The sequence below is a fragment of the Echiichthys vipera genome, assembly GCF_963691815.1.
Source record: "Echiichthys vipera genome assembly, chromosome: 15".
In the NCBI taxonomy this organism is placed as follows: Eukaryota; Metazoa; Chordata; class Actinopteri; order Perciformes; family Trachinidae; genus Echiichthys; species Echiichthys vipera.
Genome location: NC_139840.1, coordinates 19524471 through 19532362, shown reverse-complemented (window position 1 = coordinate 19532362; position 7892 = coordinate 19524471). Strand labels below are relative to the sequence as shown.

Genomic DNA, 7892 nt, shown 5'->3' with positions numbered 1-7892 from the left:
TGGAATGGTAAGAAAGTGTGAAGCCTTTAACAAATTGTTTTGAAAACAACATTTTCCTTTGTGTTTTCAAAACTATGCTGCAAGTTATAGCCTAGAACTGAACACACACTAAACCGAGACATGCAGACAATATCAGTGTTTGATAAATGTTCATATAAGTTCAGCAACTTTGTGTGTCATTTGTTATTATTATTAAATTGTTGTATTTTATCTGACGCAAAAAAACAACAACATGATATCAGCATTATATATCGGCCCAACTCTCTAAAAATCTGCATCAGCCATGGAAAAACTAATATCAGTTTACCTCTACGGATCATATTGTCATAGAAATGCAAACACGGGCATGTTAATTAAAAACTTTTAAAACTTAATTTCACTAATTTAAAGAAAGATTGTTTTCAGTAGATCCTCTACTTCAGAGAGGTCCTCAAGGGGTCTGCCAAATTGTCTGATAATCTTTCAAACTTTTTTTTCTCAAAAATGTCTGAAAATATACATTCAAGGTATCATTAGCAAAGATACATTTGTGATAAATAAAAACATTTACACAACCTTGATGATAGGCTTACTGGCTTATAGACGAGGTAGCCACTAATGTAGCCATGCACAGATACAAGTTTAAGGATTCATTGATTTAATGTTTAACATTAAAATATAATGTATAAATATGTGAATATGTTAATAATGATCATTGTAATATCTTAGTATTGTACGCACCGTAAAAAGCCGTGTTCAGCCTGTAGACTTTTTCAAAGTTGTAAACACAAGTTTGATTCCTGTTACAGTGAACGTGAATGACATCAGCTGACAGGAAGTTAACAAGGACCAAGGCTCAGTGTTCATACAGGTGCTTAAAATCCTTGAAAATGCTTGAATTTTAATATTGTGTTTTCAAGGTTTTAAAAGGGCTTGAATTTTGGATGAAGTGCTTGAAACTTCTTGAAATTTTATCCACATTTCTTTAACAACAAATCGCTAAAGAAGAGAAATTAAATTAAATGTATTATCCTACTGGTTTTATAAGACAATTTTAGTTGTTATTGTTATTGTTAGGGTAATACCATCTCTCTTGTGTGATTAAAAAAAAAGGTTAAATAATCATTTGCAATATGTATGTATTTGTATATGTTATATGTACTTTACCACAGCTGTAAGGTGCTGGAAACCTTGAAAATTGACATTAAAAAGTGCTTAAATTTGACCTTGGAAAAGGTGTAGGAACACTGACGGCTGTTGCCTAACAATGGATTTCAATTAAAAATTTAATTCAATTCAATTCAGTTTTATTTATAGTGCCAAATCATAACAAAAGTTATCTCAGGACACTTTACAGAGTAGGTATAGACCACACTCTATGACTTAATTATGATTTACAGAGACCCAACAATTCCCCCATAGAGTACGGTGGCAGCGAAAACCTTCCTATAAGAGGCAGTAACGTCAGACAGACCCAGCTCTGTGGAGGACGGACATCTGTCTGCACCGGTTGGGGAGGAAGAAAAGGAGAGAGAAAGAGAGAAAAGACACACAGATGGACAGATGGACAGAGAGACACAAAGACAGACACAAAGACAGAGACAGACACACTTCCAGTAACTATAATAATATCTATAGTAATGTGAATATGACTTATATGTTATGGGGTTAATACAGCAGAATAGTAGAAACAAGCACAGCTAAGGTTGTAGATCATAATAGCAGCAGGAAGCGCCATGCAGGACCACGGCAGCAGGCACCACCACGATCAGCAGAGACCTGCGAGAAGACAAAGCACAAAAAAAAGGGCTCTGTTAGGCCCGATTTAATACGTAATACAATTTAAAATAATATTTGTAGTAGGGTGTCCCTGCTTTGTCTCTCTTTCAGCTAAAAAACGTTGAAGACCCCTGCTGTACTTTTTAAAAACTTTAACAAAGCTCTATAAACGCTTAACGGATGTTTTATTTTGAAAATCTCACCCGGACGTTAGTATATAAACGGCAGTTGGCTTGACGCTCTCGGACATCCGCCCGTGTTTCGGTTGGTTCCGCCTCCTCCCGACCGCACTCGGCTGTTCTCGTCGCGGAGGAAAAAAGGGAAAGGAGAGGAGTAGAGAGGGGGGAGAGACTGGTCGTGCTGGGAAGAGAAGAAAAAGTAAACGAGTTTAAATACTAACACCGACCGTCAGCGGGGGAGAAAAAGTGGAAGCGGTAAGAAAACGGCAGCGTTGAAGTCGCCAATGTAGAGCTGGTTTTCCACAGTCTATGGTGTAAACACAGTACTTGTGACACGGCAGAGGGAAAGGTCTCCTCCCAGTCTGTTGACGGATACAGTGTTGGCTTCAGTGAAAGGAGACACGGCTAGACCCTGACTGTGCATTCCCCTCGGCCAGGTAAGACTGTGTCCATAACCTGCCACCTTAACATATCTGAGCTTTTACTCTGAAGCAACAGTTGGGTCTCAATCTGCTCTTTACCTCGACACATATTCACTGTCACTGCTGCCAGCTTTCACAGCCTTCATCCGATTATGCTACAACAGCGCGAATGAATACTAACATGGTTTAATTCTCCTTATCTTTGAACACCAGCCTCATTGCTTCATGGTTATAGTATTCAACAGGTGATAAAAGCTGGAGCTCCATGTTTGCTCAGTGCTGTCTGGGCCTTCTGCCCTGATTATTCCCACAGGCCCCACCTACTGTTGGCTACATAATGACTTATTTTGACAAATGTATCTTAAAAAGCATTTTTAACCCAGCCACTTCCTTAGTTAACATTAGATTATGCAACAGGTAGCCTTGCAACATTGCCAGTGTAGTGAACCAATTAGATTATGGACCTAGTGTCAAGTGGAGGCCCCCACACACAGGGAAGTGGATGCTTACATGAAGCATCAGCAGCCCCCCCCCCGCCCCTGACCATTAGGAGGCCAGAATACAGACCGGCCATTGATAAGGCCAACTCATTAGTACCCCATTCACCACCTTCAAAGCCTCCTCTCTCAACGCCCATCAACATGGTCACACCACACACTGGAAGCCGATGATGGTCACACACTTCCTGCCTTTTTTTACGCTGGGTTTGGTTTTTGGTGTGACAACATTATTGTGAAGGAGTGAACACCCTTGACGGACGCGAGTGAAGAGGAAGTCTTTCTCATGCAAGCACCTTCTGGTACACCCTGCATTACTTGTATTTGACACATTTGTGTTTCTGTGTCAGGTATCTGTGGTAAAAGCAGGGAAATGCTATTGTTTTATATTAAAAAGAAGATGATGATGATGCTCAGGAGCAGCTGACTTGGTGCAATCCCCCTGAACTAAACATGTGTATTGACAAAATGTGTACCTTCACAAGAATTTTTCATTTCCTTCCCTCATTTGAATGTATACAACAGCACGGCACAGTTCCTCAAATAATACGTAGTGAGATGTGTGTTTACGGTTTAGCGTAAAGGTAAAAATGTGATCTTTGTGACCCTGAAACACTCCGGTATTTAAACTCTCTACCAGCTTTGGAGGCATTGGCTGCATTTGGAGCTGTGTGAGTAGGATTGCTGGCAGGATTTAACGTGACGTGTGATGCATGTAAATTGATTAGGAGCGGGAGGAGGGGGTTGTTGAGATGGCAACAGTGTTTTGCTTAATGCAAGGATTAGATTTTTTTTTTTTTTTAAAAACCTCCCCTGTACAGTTGGAGATCGAGGAGAGGATGGATTTTAGTCTCCTTCATCTGTCTCCATATGAGTTTAACTTGTTGAACAATGCATGATCTGTTGGGATCATGTGGGAAGTAGCACACGCAGCCGTAACCCACGCTGGTAACCAACAGGCTGCTCTGGAAGTGGCATGCGTCTCCTCTGACACAGAATGCTGCCCGACTTGATCGGCAGCTCTGCAGGCGACTTTTTGACAGTTTGGAGAAGGAGGAAGACGCAGCGATGGCCACCGTCTGAACCTCTTGTCAGTCCGGGATCTGTTTCCTCATAGTGCTGCCTGTGGATTCCCCGCAGGTCTTTCAGTGTGTGTGTGTGTGAGTGTGTGTGAGTGAGTGTGTGTGTGTGTCTTTTGAGTGTGTGTGTCTTTTGAGTGAACTCACCACTTCCTTACTGGGCTGAGACATTCACATATTTTCTTGACACACACAGAACTTAAGTGTGTGTTTGTACCGCATCAGAGAGTACTTTCACACTCAGAAATATCAGTGTTTCAATGAGTGTGTCTGTCGTGTATGTTTTTTGCTGGGTGTTGTTTAAATCTGTTTAAAACTGAAGCATATAGTCTATTAGTCACATTAGTTCATTAACAACTATTTTGATTAATCACTGGAGTAATTTATGAAGCAAACATCCAACCATTTGTTAGTTCCACTCTGTCAAAAGAAACCTTTTTGTCATATATCATGGTAAACTTTATATCTGATCTGTTGTTGGATAAAACAAACAGGATATTTGAAGACAATGCTCTAAATTATAACATGCATTTTTCACATGTTTCTGACATTTTAAATTGAAATAGCCTAGATTAATTAAAATAAATACAAATAATTGTTAGTTGCAGTCCTTAACTTAATCCGATATTAATTTAACTTTGTTACTTTTCAATGTCAGTGTTTTGATGAACCTGCCGTTTTAAAGTTTCCTAACATGTTAAAAGCTGAAACCGTCAATTATTCGATCAGGAATAAATTACCATTTATTTGATAATCAATAAATCTTTTTAGTAATTCTTCAAGCACAAATGCCAAATATTCTCTGGTTTTTAAATGGGAATATTTTCATTTTTTCTTTGTTTTATCATCCATAGTAAACTGAATACCTTGGACTGTTTGTCGGTCAAAAATAATTTGTTTGGAGATGTGACCTTGGACGTGTAGAAAAAAAATTAACCCTTTGAAACCTGCAGGACTGGCGACGACATTACTGTCTTTAAGAGTCTGTAGTTTGCTCCTTTTGATGCTCTCTGTTAGGTTAAAGTATGGGATTATATGACACTAAATAACCGTAGGCATCTATTGGGTCCAAACATGTCATTCTAGCTGGTCGGGAAGGAGCTAAATAATGCTCTTAAGTTATAAGGCCTTATTAAATACCTTAATATTTATTTCAGTGAGAATGTATGTCCATGATCAAAGAACAAGAAAAATTAGACGTTTTTACATACGAGCCTCCAGGAGAATCAGGGCCGGACATAATCCAGAGTTTCTCTTTCACAAATGCAGCGCACAACCGGAGATTCTCCGTCAGTGCGTCTACCTGCAGTTTAAAAACCCGATTATATTCACGTTAAGGGCATAGTCCGGAGTTCTCTTACCCCGATTAACAGACCAAGAGAACTTCTTCAGTTCCCCGATTATTCGCATATGTAAACCGCGTTCTCTGATTATTATTTGGTTTCTCATCTGCGCATGGTCCCCACAGTGGCTTTTGACCCCGAAAATAGAATAAACCAGGAAGCAATGGTGCCGAAAACAACCAACAACAATGGAGCGTTAGAGAGTTACTCCGTCATTCTCCCATTCAACCCCCTCTCATGTATAATAGGGGAACTTCAATAGTCCGATCATTCCCTTAACCGGGGTTAGGCCATTTTGATGTGGATTACACATTGCTAACAGAGCTTAATTTTCTCACAAACAACAGAGTCTCTTGCCGTTCTTTGAGTTTTTCTGATAATTTTGGTGTCTTTGTTTAAATCACCTTTCTTCTTCACCATCGGAGGTTTGTTTAGCACCACTGTTGGCCGACGCATGATATATACGTCATCAAGATGCATTCAACTCCATAGTTACACCAGAGAATAAGCGGCCGCATTCACACATGGACTCACTCAGGAGATTACCCAGTCTCTGTGCTACGCCCCTCTGGTGAATGTCTTGGTAATTTCAGGTGATGTACATTTGTTGTACACCTCGTTACTTGACAGTAGGGGTCGGCAATATGACCACATCCTGTGAGACGGTATAAATGTGTCAAGACCCCCGTTCGATTAATTTCCTATGGAGCAGGCGGCAGCGCCCAAGGTAGCGGAGCGCACCGCTCAGATTTGCCTCTCTGAACTTTGACCTCGTTGCCACTTACTTTTCAAAAGCGCAACCAATAAGATAAAAGCTTTGAGTGTGACGTTTATGTTTCCTAGGCAACCGGTTAGAAAGATTGAGGAAAAACGTATTGTTCGTCCGAGTTTCCCGCACTATTTAACGTAACATTAAAGTCGTATCACGATCGCGGAAGGAAACGTAATGCTCGGAGGTTTATAAGCAGTCACATCAGGTTTGTGCATAGGCAGCTGACTGTTGTTACAATACTAACGTTGATTTAGCCGTTTACTGGGTCTCTGCACCCAACCTCGCAGCGAGCCCAGCGCAAAAAGCTGATCATGTGAAGGCCTCATTACAGGGCTAGCTATCCCTTTCACTTCTATGGTTGCACTGGATCATTGTCAATGATTAGGGGTTGCATCATGGCAACACTGGGTTATTCTTTAGGATTTTTTTGCACCTGTGTGATTCGGCACCTTGATTTATCAGGTCTTTAATTTGCTGGGTTAGCCAAAAACTGCTATTATTATTATTATTATTATTATCATCACTGATGAACAGAACTACACACCTCGCTTTTGGTGTGTCTGTGCATGTCCTGCATTGTGCGTGTTTGTAGTCACAAGGCCGAGCCTACGGTGGTTTGCTTGAATGCCACCCTACCCAGGAGCAGATGTACTGAGAGGAGTGGTGGTGACATTGCGGATATACAGTGAGTCACACCCATCTGTTGGTTTGGCAGCAGAATAACTTACTGACGTTAAAATAAAACCAGCTCATTAACATATCTACTCTCTCAACTGAAAAACTCATAGATATTGTTTATTTTTTGTCTGTTCTAATTTGCATTAATTAGAAACTGTAGGGGAATTAAATTTTGCAGCACAAAGGTCAGCGTAGTTGTTAGATGTTTCACTGCTGGCTTCAGGAAGTAAGGCGCTGTTAGTGCTCATGTACTAATCAGGTTAACATCAAACTCAGACACATCGCAAAGCCAAGCAGGAAGTGTTGTCATAGCAACCATCTCAGATAGGTAAGAAAGGTAGAGTAACAGACCTAATTTCCCCTCATTCCTGTAAATGTGTCAAGAGTTTTTGTTCGTGATTCGTCGTCATGGCTCTGGGTTTCTCTCTGCTCCCCCTCTGCCTTTGCACTGAAGCTTTGTGAGCGGAGGAGACTGTGACAGACAGAAAGGTAGAACAGGCGTCTCCTCCTGAACAAGAGGCACTAATAATCCACTGTGGGATGCTTTTATCCCTCCTCGCAGGTACAGAGCTCATCTTAAAGGTCCCGTTCAGTTTTCATGGTTTTATCGTCAAGTCAATATACTGTGGATCAGGATAGAAATCATTGGCGTCAAATAATTTGAATTTTAGTATTTTTTTCTTAATTAGCTCAAATTTACATCTTTGAAAACATCTTATTTTGTCTAAACCAGCAGCCCAAAGCCAAACATATTCTACTATCAATATTATCAAAGAAAAAAACCCCAGCAAATCCTCACATTTTAGGCTTTTTTTAGGCTCAAGTTCTAAAGATTATCTTCTCAGATTTTCCTGTTGTGAGGTTTGTTTAGAGTGTTTTTACATCCTCTGATCGTAAATATATTCAATATATACGTTATAAATATATCAAAATATCAAATATCCTGTTGTGAAAGAATGATACCATACTTACAAAATACTGCCATATTATTATTATTATTATTATTATTATTATTATTATTATTGTTGATTAGCCGTTATTGACTTTGCATCTTGCAGCACATCGTTATATACTCACCAACTGTGATGTTTGTGATCATTTTTACTCACCTGTAACATGTACAGACTGTGTTCAAACCGACTTTCATCCATATTGTAATCTTTT

At 39.9% G+C, this 7892-nt stretch overlaps 1 protein-coding gene across 1 annotated transcript in view; it reads left to right on the top strand.

The window, feature by feature from the left end:
* Positions 1-2077: 2077 nt before the first annotated feature.
* Positions 2078-7892, top strand: part of gng12a (guanine nucleotide binding protein (G protein), gamma 12a) — a 32601-nt gene continuing 26786 nt past the window's right edge. Inside the window, exon 1 of the mRNA XM_083928979.1 lies at positions 2078-2374. The gene's annotated coding sequence lies outside the window, so the exon portion shown is untranslated. The remainder of the gene's footprint in view (positions 2375-7892) is intronic.